This window comes from Mobula hypostoma, chromosome 24 (assembly GCF_963921235.1).
Source record: "Mobula hypostoma chromosome 24, sMobHyp1.1, whole genome shotgun sequence".
NCBI lineage: Eukaryota > Metazoa > Chordata > Chondrichthyes > Myliobatiformes > Myliobatidae > Mobula > Mobula hypostoma.
In genome coordinates this window covers 6753785-6768588 of record NC_086120.1, presented here as the reverse complement: position 1 = coordinate 6768588, position 14804 = coordinate 6753785, and the positions used below count along the sequence as shown (strand labels likewise).

At 44.3% G+C, this 14804-nt stretch overlaps 1 protein-coding gene across 2 annotated transcripts in view; it reads right to left on the bottom strand.

Annotated features, from left to right (window-relative positions):
• LOC134337441 (procathepsin L-like) overlaps positions 1–11742 on the bottom strand; it is a 37902-nt gene extending 26160 nt beyond the window's left edge. For both annotated transcript variants that reach the window (XM_063032444.1, XM_063032445.1), the window contains exon 1: positions 11587–11742. The gene's annotated coding sequence lies outside the window, so the exon portion shown is untranslated. The remainder of the gene's footprint in view (positions 1–11586) is intronic.
• Between the last annotated feature and the right edge of the window lie 3062 nt (positions 11743–14804).

Genomic DNA, 14804 nt, shown 5'->3' with positions numbered 1-14804 from the left:
ACAGATAGCTTCAATTTTGCAAAGTTTCAAATGGAAGTAACCATTGTATAACCATTAACACACATCCCCATGTCTGTCCGAATGATGGAAGGAAGGTTATAGGTGAAGCAACTGAAGATGATTGGACCTGGTTTACTGCCCTGATAAACTCCTGCAGTCATGACTTGGAGCTGGGATGATTAACCTTCGACAATTACTGATGCCTACTGTCTTCAGTTTTAACAGGGTACCTTGATGCCACACTTGGTAAAATGCTACTTGATGTCACAGATTATCAATATTATCTGAAGTCTGGAAATCATCTCTTTGGTCCACATTAGGACTAAAGGCTGCAGTGAGAACTGCAGCCAAACAATCCTAGCAAAAATCAAACTGTGCATTAGCTTATGGTATGTTAAAAACACCCTCCATTACTTTGCAGAAAATTGAGAGAAATCTAATTCAACGGTAATTAGACCAATTGGATTTGTCCTGATTTTTGTGAATACGATATTCCTGAACAGTTTTCCACATTGTCCAGCAAATGCCAGTTTGGCAGCTGTTCTGGAACTGCTTGGCTACAGTCGCAGCTTGCTCTTGAGTGCAGGTCTTCAGAACTACAGCTGGGATGTCATCTGCTCCCAGAGCCTCACTGTACCCAGTAATCTCAGCTGTTTCTTATTACTTGTGGAGAATTGAATTGTCCAAAGACTAGTTTCCGTAATGGCGGAGATCTCGGGGAGGTCAATATTGATTACCCGTTTCTGGCTGAACATGGATATGAGCCCTTCAGCCTTCCTTTGGCACTAATGCACTGGTCCACAGAGATGTTCCTGGAGCCCACTCTACATGTTAGTTATTGAACTGTCCATTACCATTCCCAACTAGATGTGGTAGGAGTGCAGAGCGATGATCTGATCCATTGGATGCGAGATGGCTCGGTTCCCATACTGAACGGATCAAATGAAAGGCCATGTGTTGCAGACTGGCCAGGCCTGCAACTTGTCCTTTCTAGGTATGGGTGATATATCAGCTTGTCCTTCTGCACTACTCACTGTCCAGCCATGTGGACAGGATAAGGCAAGGGAGGAGGCTAGCATAATGTTTGCAAGGTATGTTTCTGTGATTACAACGACTTCAGACTGTTCCTCAACTAGTCTCCATGACAGTTCTCCCAATTTAAAAAGCTGTCCCCAGATGTTTGAGAGACAAGCATTGAGCTGGGTGTGATTTTACTCTGTCTGCATTCGGTGCCCAGATCCTTCTTTGTATCTGTGGAGTCTGCTCTCCTCACCCTGTTCAGAGGCCCACCTGGTGTGGGTCTGCAACCAAAAATAGGCCAGACCAGGTAAGATTGGCCAATTAGGACCACTGAAAGTTATCAGTGAGCTAAACAATCTGGTGGTTTTCATGATTATCCTTATTTAAATTAGTTGGTGTAAATTTTTACCCTGCAAATTCCAAATTATTAACTGAATTGAAATTCCACAGTTGCCGTGGTGGGATTTGAGCTCACATTACTCAGTTGTTCTTCTGGGTCTCTGATTGGTCGTCTGGTAACTTAACTGCTGTGCCACTATCTTCACTGTAGACTGCTGGAGGTGCTGTACAGATCAGACAGTGCCCGAGTGGATGATTTGTGTCAAGACCCAGACTCAGAACAGAGGAGAGTAAACAAGTGTGTATAAGTTACAGGAAAGGATGAAGAGAACAGAGGGAACATGTGATAGGCTGCAGACAAAATGAAGCAAAACTTACTTTAAAATCCAGCTGCTACTCCATTGAGATATCTGTATCGGTATAGCCAACCCCATGAAGAAAAGGTTTATCTGAAAGTGTTGCATTTGCTTTCAGTGCTGGAAGTTCTAACACACGGTGGTGCTCATGGCCCTTCATCGCATTGACTCTTCTCCGATCATCAAACATCCATTATGGCATAATGATTACGACAATTGCCATTTATTCTTCGCACATTCTCATCAACCTCCCCCAGATTTTCCCTCTCACCAGCACAACAGGGGTGATATGGCAGTCAAATAACGTACCAGTCTGCAGGTTGGTGCGGAAACTCCAGACAGACAGTAGTGGAGGTCAGCAGCGAATCCAGCTCACAGCAGACTCACTGCAACTAGGGTGTCCGTATACACAAGTCACTGTTACACTGAACAATTGAAGAATTAATGGAATGTTTACCTTCACTAAAAGAGGCAAAGAAGACAAGGGTAGAGGTGTCTTTTTTTCCAATAATAGACCTCTGATGAAGCTACATCTGGAATTTTGATGTCTACTCTCCTTGTCCAAGAATATACTTGTGATAGAAGGGATGCAGCAAAGATTGATTCCTCCCCATTCCAGTGCAACACTGGAATGTAACTAGTAGAGTGGATAGGGGAGAACCAGTGGATGTGGTATATTTGGATTCTCAAAAGGCTTTTGACAAGGTCCCACACAGGAGATAAGTGTGCAAACTTAAAGCACACGGCATTGGGGGAATGGTATTGATGTGGATAGAGAATTGGTTGGCAGACAGGAAGCAACGATGTGATTGGTAGGTGGGAAGCCTTCAAAGGGGAAATTTTGAGAGTGCAGAGTTTGTATGTTCCTGTCGGGATTAAAGGCAAAGTGAATAGGAATAAGGAACCTTGGTTCTCAAGGGATATTGCAACTCTGATAAAGAAGAAGAGGGAGTTGTATGAAATGTATAGGAAACAGGGAGTAAATCAGGTGCTTGAGGAGTATAAGAAGTGTAAGAAAATACTTAAGAAAGGAATCAGGAGGGCTAAAAGAAGACTTGAGGTGACCTTGGCAGTCAAAGTGAAGGATAATCCAAAGAGCTTTTACAGGCATATTAAGAGCAAAAGGATTGTAAGGGATAAAATTGGTCCTCTTGAAGATCAGAGTGGTCGGCTATGTGCGGAACCAAAGGAAATGGGGGAGATCTTAAATAGGTTTTTTGCGTCTGTATTTACTAAGGAAACTGGCATGAAGTCTATGAAATTAAGGGAAACAAGTAGTGAGATCATGGAAACTGTAGAGATCGAAAAGGAGGAGGTCCTTGCTGTCTTGAGGAAAATTAAAGTGGCTAAATCCCCGGGACCTGACAGAGTGTTCCCTCGGACCTTGAAGGAGACTAGTGTTGAAATTGCAGGGGCCCTGGCTGAAATATTTAAAATGTCGCTGTCTACAGGTGAGGTGCCGGATGATTGGAGAGTGGCTCATGTTCTTCCGTTGTTTAAAAAAGGATTGAAAAGTAATCTGGGAAATTATAGGCCAGTAAATTTAACATCGGTAGTAGGTAAGTTATTGGAGGGAGTACTAAGAGACAGAATCTACAAGCATTTGGATAGACAGGGACTTATTAGGGAGAGTCAACATGGCTTTGTGCGTGGTAGGTCATGTTTGACCAATCTATTGGAGTTTTTCGAGGAGGTTACCAGGAAAGTGGATGAAGGGAAGGCAGTGGATATTGTCTACATGGACTTCAGTAAGGCCTTTGACAAGGTCCCGCATGGGAGGTTATTTAGGAAAATTCAGTCGCTAGGTATACATGGAGAGGTGGTAAATTGGATTAGACATTGGCTCGATGGAAGAAGCCAGAGAGTGGTGGTAGAGAATTGCTTCTCTGAGTGGAGGCCTGTGACTAGTGGTGTGCCACAGGGATCAGTGCTGGGTCCATTGTTATTTGTCATCTATATCAATGATCTGGATGATAATGTGGTAAATTGGATCAGCAAGTTTGCTGATGATACAAAGATTGGAGGTGTAGTAGATAGTGAGGAAGGTTTTCAGAGCCTGCAGAGGGACTTGGACCAGCTGGAAAAATGGGCTGAAAAATGGCAGATGGAGTTTAATACTGACAAGTGTGAGGTATTGCACGTTGGAAGGACAAACCAACTTAGAACATGCAAGGTTAATGGTAAGGCACTGAGGAGTGCAGTGGAACAGAGGGATCTGGGAATACAGATACAAAATTCCCTAAAAGTGTCGTCACAGGTAGATAGGGTCATAAAGAGAGCTTTTGGTACATTGGCCTTTATTAATTAAAGTATTGAGTATAAGAGCTGGAATGTTATGATGAGGTTGTATAAGGCATTGGTGAGGCCGAATCTGGAGTATTGTGTTCAGTTTTGGTCACCAAATTACAGGAAGGATATAAATAAGGTTGAAAGAGTGCAGAGAAGGTTTACAAGGATGTTGCCGCAACTTGAGAAACTCAGTTACAGAGAAAGGTTGAATAGGTTAGGACTTTATTCCCTGGAGCGTAGAAGAATGAGGGGAGATTTGATAGCGGTATATAAAATTATGATGGGTATAGATAGAGTGAATGCAAGCAGGCTTTTTCCACTGAGGCAAGGGGAGAAAAAAACCAGAAAACATGGGTTAAGGGTGAGGGGGAAAAGTTTAAAGGGAACATTAGCGGGGGCTTCTTCACTCAGAGAGTGGTGGGAGTATGGAGTGAGCTGCCAGACGAGGTGGTAAATGCGGGTTCTTTTTTAACATTTAAGAATAAATTGGACAGATACATGGATGGGAGGTGTATGGAGGGTTATGGTCCGTGTGCAGGTCAGTGGGACTAGGCAGAAAATGGTTCGGCACAGCCAAGAAGGGCCAAAAGGCCTGTTTCTGTGCTGTAGTTTCTATGGTTTCTATGGTTAAAGAGTAGGAATAAACGGGACCTTTTCAGAATGGCAGGCAGTGACTAGTGGGGTACAGCAAGGCTCAGTGCTGGGACCCCAGTTGTTTACAATATATATTAATGACTTAGACGAGGGAATTAAATGCAGCATCTTCAAGTTTGCGGATGATACGAAGTTGGACGGCAGTGTTAGCTGTGAGGAGAATGCTAAGAGGATGCAGGGTGACTTGGATAGGTTAGGTGAGTGGCAAGTTCACGGCAGATGCAATTTAATGTGGATAAATGTGAGGTTATACACTTTGGTGGCAAGAACAGGAAAACAGATTATTATCTGAATGGTGGCCGATTAGGAAAAGGGGAGGTGCAACGAGACCTGGGTGTCATTATACACCAGTCATTGAAAGTGGGCATGCAGGTACAGCGGGCGGTGAAAAAGGCGAATGGTATGCTGGCATTCATAGCAAGAGGATTCGAGTACAGGAGCAGGGAGGTTCCACTGCAGTTGTACAAGGCCTTGGTGAGACCACACCTGGAGTATTGTGTGCAGTTTTGGTCCCCTAATCTGAGGAAAGACACTCTTGCCATAGAGGGGGTACAAAGAAGGTACACCAGATTGATTCCTGGGATGGCAGGACTTTCATCATATGAAAGACTAGATCGACTAGGCTTATACTCTCTGGAATTTAGAAGATTGAGGGGGGATCTGATTGAAACGTATAAAATTCTAAAGGGATTGGACAGACTAGATGCAGGAAGATTGTTCCCAATGTTGGGGAAGTCCAGAACGAGGGGTCACAGTTTGAGGATAAAGGAGAAGTCTTTTAGGACCGAGATGAGGAAAAACTGCTTCACACAGAGAGTGGTGAATCTGTGGAATTCTCTGCCACAGGAAACAGTTGAAGCCAGTTCATTGGCTATATTTAAGAGGGAGTTAGATATGGCCCTTGTGGCTAAAGGGATCAGGGGGTATGGAGAGAAGGCAGATACAGGATTCTGAGTTGGATGGTCAGCCATGATCGTAATGAATGGCGGTGCAGGCTCAAAGGGCCGAAAGGCCTTCTCCTGCACCTATTTTCTATGTTTCTATGTTTCTATGTAACACTCTGAAGAGCTTTTGGCGGTAAATTATGTCAATTCATTACCCTATATAACATGCCAAATATTCTTAAAACACGATGACTTCCAGCTGGCTTTCACATCTCCTAAGAAGTGTTGGCAATAAACAATCCTTACTTTCCTATTGTAACTGTTTAAATAAATTAATGTATTTAGCATTAATATCTAACTGGGAAAGTTGGATTAGCCTTGCCTGGAATTGTGATCCTAGAAATAGAATTAGATAAATTCCCTCATTCGCAATGTGTGAACAGTAGATAGTTTATACGCTGATAGTCACCCTGACTATTATTTAATTAAGCTTTTGTATTGATTGGTATAGGTCAAGGTGTCTGTGGACAGATAACTGCAACTCTGTTCTGATGCTAGTGCTAATCAGAGGACAGGATTCTCTCTGTGGTCAAGATCCAAGGGGACTCAGTCTCTATCAGATTCCTCCTTGTCTGAATTACCCTGATTCAGGTATATGACCATCTGAGGGGTGGGGGAGTCAGCACAATGATGTCATTGCTGGCGCCTATTTAGTGAGGAGCAGTTTGTCTGAATCACACAGATCAGGTTGCAACATCATTTAAGCGCTGGAAAATGATCCAAATGCTTTCAGAAGGCAAGAATGCTCCAGTTGTAAAGCTTTTGAGTGAACTGTAACTTGGCATTAACTGCTGACCTAATCAATTTACCAGAACAAAAATATATGCAATCCAACTTCAAAACAACAATTCTCAAATACAGAAAAGAAGTAGATTGTTTCCCCTTCTTCATTAATTTTCTTTCAGACCCTAGTTTCTGTATTCAGGCTTTGAAAGGTTTTTATTTCTGGTTTTAATTTTGTTCCTAGTTTCTAAGCATTGGTCATGTTTTAGTTTTGGATAGAAACTTACAAAAGCCGTGAGGGGGGCGCGGTCTCTCATTAACTTTCTCCAATCTAGGGTTTTCAGATTTTTTCAATAAACCATGTAATAGATATTCACTTTCCAGTGCCTGAGAGGCTTATTGCCAACCTCAGCTTTCTAACACAGCAGCATGACCTTTCCAAAGGGTCAGAGTTGTTTGTGACAATGTTAAACTTTTCTTTTTTCTTTTTCAATCTTTTTATTAATTTCGAAGTATAGAAACAAAACATAGCAATAATACAAATAGTAGGAGAAATATTGTTACACTTAAGAAAAATAATTGTAAAATCAAATAGTGTAAGTTAACAAAGCTCCCAATCATGTAGAACTGACAACGGATAATACAAATCAAAAAAAAAACTGAAGAAAAATCATGAAAAAGAAGAAAAAAACAAAACCAAAAACAAACCCCATCCCCAAAGAAAAACAGAATTAATCAACTAAACTAAAAGACTTGGGCAAAACTAACAAGTTAAAAATGGAAAAGAAGAAAACCTTAGTGTCGACAATTCCATTCCCCTCCAACAACAGTACAGAGAGATAAAACAAGTTTGGAAATGATCAAATTACATCAAGTGAAAATGCTGAATGAATGGCCTATTAAACTTCTAACCAATATTTCTTACTCACATTCTTGCTGTGAACAAGAACTAGTCTTCAGTTCCAAATGCACATTACAAGCAGTAATCAGTCTGAAGTGAAAAGGGGAGCTTTGCAAACAAACAACACTGTCTACAGAGCAGAGCCTGCTGGCCCACAGTAGGTGACTGGCTGCTCAAGAGATGTGGTGAAGTGACCATGAGATGTTCTGGTCTGCATCAGCTAAATGTAAAACAATGGGGTCATGTTAATTGCCCTACATCAAACCAAGCATTTACAGCTAAGTTATTTGCATCATTGTGATAGAGATCAAGGAAGTTTCCAGACCAGACTTATTTTGTCACTTAGCAGATCAAACTTGTCACAGGTATGATCAATCAATAGTTGGGATATTTGTGGCCTCATAGAGTCAGTCTCACAGCATTAACTTTGGGTGACTGGGATCTCTTTCCGTAGAAACTTTTAGACCATCTGTGTGAATTACTTTGCCCCAGCAAAGGTATCTGAAAAACATCACGGGCAAATAATGTCAACTAGTAGCAAAACAGTATAAATGCTGGAAAGCATTGGTGATTGTTAGCAATGACAGAAAGGTGGGGTGACAGAAAGAAGAAACGAGAAAATCTGCTGATGCTGGAAATCCAAGCAACACACACAAAATGCTGGAAGAACTCAGCAGGATGGACATCATCTATGGAAAAGAGTACAGTCAATGTTTTGGTCCTGCTGAAGGGTCTCAGCCCGAAACGTCAACTGTACTCTTTTCCACAGATGCTGCCTGGCCTGCTGAGTTCCTCCAGAATTTTGTGTGTGTTGACAGAAAGAAGAATTAGAATTAATTCCTCAACCTTCAGTTAGATCTTGCCGTACAGACTAGACAGAGAAGTAAGCTACTCTTTGAAGAGTAGGGTATAACAGTATAAACTCCTGAGAATGTGGGTACCTGTAGATGCCCAGATTGATACCTTGTCCTCCCAAAGTGCACCACCTTACACTTGTCTGCATTAAATTCCACCTGCCATTTTCCCTCCCATTTCTCAGTGATCCGTGATCAGCAATAGGGTTAATATTAATACCAATGTTACCTCTTTTTCAGTGGAATGCATGGAAAAGCAGCAACAGTACCAGTTAGCAAGCATATTGATCATAGCAGGATCAGTGATTGGCATGTCCAGGAGAGACATTACAAGTCTGAAAGCTGATGGGTATGAATAGACTGTCACATTAATACCGTCAGAAAGTCATACAGCTGAGGAATGGGCCCTTCAGCCCACCACATGCATACTGTTCCCATGTACATTAATCATGTCCGTGGTCACTGATGGATCTCAACACACTGTAGCATTCTCAAAACAGGTTCAAAGATTCATTTATTATCAAAGTATGTATGTAGTGTACAACTCTGAGATTTGTCTTCTCCAGATAGCCATGAAACAAAGAAAACCCATGGAAGTCAGTTCAGAGAAAAAACAGCAAACCCAGTTCCCCCACACACCCTGTAAGCAGTGGAGATATTAATATGTTAATTGATATGTCCAGATAAAACCCATGACTTTAAGGTCACTTAACCCTGATTAAAAAGTAACATTAAATACAAACAAGTGGTCTGGATAGACAGTGACATCAGTGTGGTGAGTTACGTGTATCAGTGAATGAGGCAAGGAACTCAGCTGCCAAGCTCCTGAAATAAAACAAATCAGACAGGACAACTTGGATATCCCAATTCTCACAAGATCCCTCTGGGCCTCTCTCTAGACCCAGTCCTTAAACCTCTCGTTGCTGCAGTTTGAGGTTCCCAGCTGCTTCAAAAGAGCAGCAATCATACCAGTACCCAAGAAGAGCAGAGGGAGCTGCCTCAGTGAACATCACCTGTAACACTCACATCTACTGTGATGAAGTGCTTTAAGAAGCTAGCATTCACTCCCGCCTGAGCAAGAACCTGTACCAGATTGAATTGTCCTATCCTATCACAACAAGTCTACAGCAGACAAAATCTCACTGGCTCTCCACTCTGCTTTGGAACACCTTGGCGACAGTAAGACACAATCAGGCTGCTGTTTATCTATTACAGCTCAGTGTTCAGCACCACCATCTCCTCAGTATTAATCAATAAGCTTCAAAACCTAGGCCTCTCTACCTCCCTCAGCAACTAGATTTTCGACTTCCTTATTGGAAAACCAGTCAGTGAAGACTGGTAATAACATCTCCTCCTTGCTGACAACCTACACAGGCACACCTGAGAGGATGCACACTTAGCCCACCGCCATGATCTCTCTACACCCACATCTGTGTGTACAAAGCTCAAATGAAATTATTAAGGTACATATGTGTCACCACATACAACCCTGAGATTCTTTTTTTTTACAGGCGTGCGCAGTAAATCCTTAATAGAATAATAACCATAATAGAATCAATGACAGACTGCACCAGCTGGTTGTTCAACCAGGCAAAAGGCAACAAATAATAATAAATAAATAAGCAATAAATATCGAGAACATGAGATGAAGAGTACTTGAAAATAAGTTCATAGGCTGCACGGACATTTCAGTGATGGAGCAAGTGAAGCTGAGTGAAGTTATCCCTTTTGGTTCAAAAGCCTGATGGATGAGGGGTAATAACTGTTTTGATGGATGAGGGGTAATAACTGTTCCTGATGGATGAGGGGTAATAACTGTTCCTGATGGATGAGGGGTAATAGCTGTTCCTGATGGATGAGGGGTAATAACTGTTTCTGATGGATGAGGGGTAATAACTGTTTCTGATGGATGAGGGGTAATAGCTGTTCCTGATGGATGAGGGGTAATAACTGTTCCTGATGGATGAGGGGTAATAGCTGTTCCTGATGGATGAGGGGTAATAACTGTTTCTGATGGATGAGGGGTAATAACTGTTTCTGATGGATGAGGGGTAATAGCTGTTCCTGATGGATGAGGGGTAATAACTGTTTTGATGGATGAGGGGTAATAACTGTTCCTGATGGATGAGGGGTAATAGCTGTTCCTGATGGATGAGGGGTAATAACTGTTTTGCTGGATGAGGGGTAATAGCTGTTCCTGATGGATGAGGGGTAATAGCTGTTTCTGATGGATGAGGGGTAATAACTGTTCCTGAACCTGGTGGTGCGAGTCCTGAGCCTCCTGTACCTTCTTCCAGATGGCAGCAATGAGAAGAGAGCATGCCCTGGCTGGTGGGGTCTCTGATGATATTGATGGCTAAGCACAGCTCAATTCTGGTCTATAAAATTGCCAAAGACACCACTGTTATGATGGAACCTCAGATTGGCAACGAAGAGGCATACAGATGAGGTAGATTGGCTGGCTGGTTGGGTGATATCACCTTGCATTCAGTTGTGCATCTTGTTTATCAAGGAATTGATTGTGGGGTTGAAGAAGGGCAAGTCATGAAAACGCACACTAGTCCTCATTGAGGGATCAGTAGTGGACAGGGTAAGCATCTGGAGTCAACACTTCAGAGGACCTCTCCTGGGATAACACTGGCGCAGTCACAAAGAAGGCAGGGCAGTGGCTTACTTTGTCGGCAGTTTGAAGAGATTTGCTATGTCACAAAGACCTGGAAGTTTCTACAGACTACTGTGGAGAACGTCTGACAGGTTGCCACATACTCTGGTATGGAGACACGAAGTCATGGGTTTGCAAGAGGCTGCTGACAGTTACAGACTCAGCCAGTTCCATCAGGCCACAACGCTCCCCACCATCAAGAATGTTTTCAAGAGGCAGTACATCAGGAAGGCGGCATGTATCACCAAGGACTCTCACCATTTAGCTATTGCCCTCTTCTCAATACTACCACCAGGGAGGAGGGAAAGGAGCCTGAAGAACTGCACTCAACGATTCATAAACAGCATCCACCCCTCTGTCATCAGATTTCTGAGCGGTACATAAACACTACCTAGTTATGCCTTTATTTGACACTATTCCTCTCGTAATTTCAAGTCATATTGCCACTCAAATAACATATTTCACGTCATATAAGTGAACGATAACAAATCTGGTTATAATTCGCAAAGCTCCGTGTGTCTCCATTGTTTGCCTTTCTCCCCACCACACATTCCTTTCTGTTTTCTCAATTTACGTTTCACTTCTCCACAACTCCCTTCCCCTCTCCTCCATTCCCTCACGTTACGGCCCTCTGCCCCCACTTCCCTCGGGTAACTTTACAGATGGACCCACGGAACAGGCTGGTTTTGTTTCAGTCGCCACCCGCGGCCCAACAGTTTTCGTTTTGTGCTCAATGCCGGCTGGAAGGGCTCCAGAGAAAGTTTCCACAAGTCCAAATCCGCCGCCGACTAGGTGTCAGTGCCTAGCCGGCTGTCAGTCACTCCGTTACGGATCGCCGACTTACCTCGGAGTCTCCTCCTGCCTCGCTCTCCGGTCCGGACACGACCTGTAAGGATTCCCTGCAGAAACAACTGAAGGGACAGCAGCGAATGCTGAAAGTTTTATATCTCTGCTCCCATGTGACTTTGAATTCGAACAGCCCAGTCGGATTGTGCAACGCGTGATATCCCCCGTGCTGAGAAAAGTGGAAGCAAATGTGCGGTGGAACTGCAGAAAAAAAACGCCAGTCTGGAACTTGGCCTGATTCGTGTGTATTTTTTTCATGTACAACTTAGTGTTGCAGGAGTGGTGGCTTGCTGGGAGGTTAACTGTGTACAGCTCCCCTCAACCTTGCCACTTTTCTCCGAGTAACTGTTGCACGGTCATGATCCCCAGGGCATTTAGTGCGTTTCCTCTGCTACTGACAGAAACTAGCGACCTGTCACCACTGCCGTTTACTCACCAAATCTAGGGGCAGGTGTTGGAGTTTGGGGCTGTGCAGTAATTACTACTGCACACAGGCCTCACTAGCTCACCTCTCTCTGCCCTACAGCATCTGCCAGCTCCATTTCATTTCAATGGAGAGCATCATGGAAAATGATTCACTGATAGCAGCCTCATCCTTCAGAACTCCCCCTGAGCTGGTGCTTACAAGCTTACCGTCCAGTCCTGCCAAGCCCTCTCTGTCTCCTGCCCAAAATCCACAAGCAGAACTCTGCTGGTAGACCATTGCTTCAGCCTGCTCTTGTCCAACTTAATCCAACCTTTTCTCTATCCATTCTTTTCTGGTCCTGTCCCTTCCCACATATCCATGACACCTCTAATGCCTTCCTCATTTTGACGGTTTCCAATTCCCTACAATCCCTTTACACCTCCATCTCACATCAGGATGGTGCGAGGACCCCCCCCCCAACTTCTTTCTGGAGCATCGGCCCAACTGGTTCCCTCCCCACACCAACAACCTTGTTGAACATGTTCTCACATTGAACAACTCCTACAGCCCTACATACTATTGCCAGATCAAAGATCCAACTATTGACGCTTTGCATGGGCCCACATTATTTGTGGAATATCTTGGGGGAGGGAGAACGGTCTTTCTTCCAATCTTTCCCAAGCCTACTCCCTCAACACCTTTCCTGGTACATCAATGAATGCATTGATTTTACTCCTGTACTCAGTCTGAATTCAACCGTTCTGTTACTTTAGCTGCCAATTTCTACCCTGCCCTCACTTTTATATGGACAACCTCTGACTCTTTCCTTCCTTTGCTGTATCTCTTGGCCTCATCTCAGGAGATGGGCCAGCTTCTAGCATCCATGAGAAGCTTACAAATTCGTATTACTATCTCAACTATTCTCCCTTCACCATGCCTCCTGTTAGACCCTATTTCCATCCAACATGTTCCTCTAGCTGTAATATTTGTTCAGCTGTTTTCTTTCATGGCTTCCCCTCTAGCTTTGTTAACAAAGCCCTTTACTGCATCTCCACTAGATACATCTTCTCTTCCCATTTCCACATTTAGAAAGAACTGAATACCTGATCCATTCTTCTTTTCCCACAAACTATCTCCCCTCCCCCACACTCCCTTTTCCCATCTTAAGGCACTTTCTCATGCAATGACAGTTGCTGCAACATTTACTCTTCCAAATCTTTTCTTCCACCAACTAGAGATTCAGTCATTCCAGCTGAAGCAGCAATTCACGCAATCTGTCTTCTGCATATGATGTTCACAATGTGGTCTCCTCTACAGTGGAGAAGCTAAACACAGATTAGCTGAATGCCAGTGTTCTGTCTGCTGGGGTCACCCTGAGATTCCATTCCTAGCCACTTTTAAATCCCCATCCCACTCCAAATCTGTTCTAACAGTATGTGGCCCCCTGCATAGTCATAGTGAGACCCTGTGCATGTCAAAAGGTGGGAGGCTGGGAACGGACCCAAGTGCAAGACACAGACACTGAAGTACTAGGGACAGGACTAGGATACAGGGTGATGGCAAAGACATGGACAGGAAAACCTGGAACCTGGAACAGGACTGAACAAGAGAGCTAGGAGCCCGGGCTTGAACGCCGAACCAGAGACTGGACAAGGACCCAGTACCTGGGTCTTGCCTCTGGCTCAGACCCCAGAACTAGGCAAGGACTAGGCTTGGCAGGCAGGCAGGACAAGGCTGGAGGCTTCAGGCTAGAGGCTAGAGGCTAGAGGCGAGAGGCTAGAGACTTGGCTTAGCTAGAGGCTAGAGGCTAGAGACTAGAGACTAGAGACTAGAGACTTGGCTTGGCTAGAGGCTAGAGGCTAGAGACTGGGCTAGATGCTAGATGCTAGAGGCTAGCGGCTGGAGGTTAGAAACTTGGCTTGGCTAGAGGCTAGAGACTAGGGGCTAGAGACTAGAGGCTAGTGGCTAGAGACTAGAGACTAGAGACTAGAGAGACTAGAGACTAGAGACTAGAGGCTAGAGACTAGGCTGGAGGCTAGAGACTGGAGACTAGAGACTTGGGTTGGCTAGAGGCTAGAGACTAGAGACTTAGCTTGGCTAGAGACTAGAGGCTAGAGACTAGGCTAGATGCTAGAGGCTAGCGGCTAGAGGTTAGAGACTTGGCTTGGCTAGAGGCTAGAGACTAGAGACTAGAGACTAGAGACTAGAGGCTAGAGACTAGAGGCTAGAGACTAGAGACTAGAGGCTAGAGGCTAGGGACTAGAGGCAAGAGGCATGGCTTGGCTAGAGGCTAGAGGCTTGACTTGGCGAGAGGCTAGAGGCTAGAAGCTAGAGGCTAGAGACTTGGCTAGAGGCTAGAGGCTAGAGGCTAGAGACTAGATGCTAGAGGCTAGAGACTAGAGACTAGAGACGTGGCTTGGCTAGAGGCTAGAGACTAGGGGCTAGAGACTAGGGGCTAGAGGCTAGAGACTTGGCTTGACTAGAGACTAGAGACTAGAGACATGGCTTGGCTAGAGGCTAGAGACATGGCTTGGCTAGAGGCTAGAGGCATGGCTTAGCTAGAGGCTAGAGACTAGAGGCTAGAGGCATGGCTTGGCTAGAGGCATGGCTTGGCTAAAGGCTAGAGACATGGCTTGGCTAGAGGCTAGAGGTTAGAGGCTAGAGGCGGCTTGGCTAGAGGCTAGAGACTAGAGACTAGAGACTTGGCTTGGCTAGATGCTAGAGGCTAGCGGCTGGAGGTTAGAGACTTGGCTTGGCTAGAGGCTAGAGATTAGAGACTAGAGGCTAGAGACTAGAGGCTAGCGGCTAGA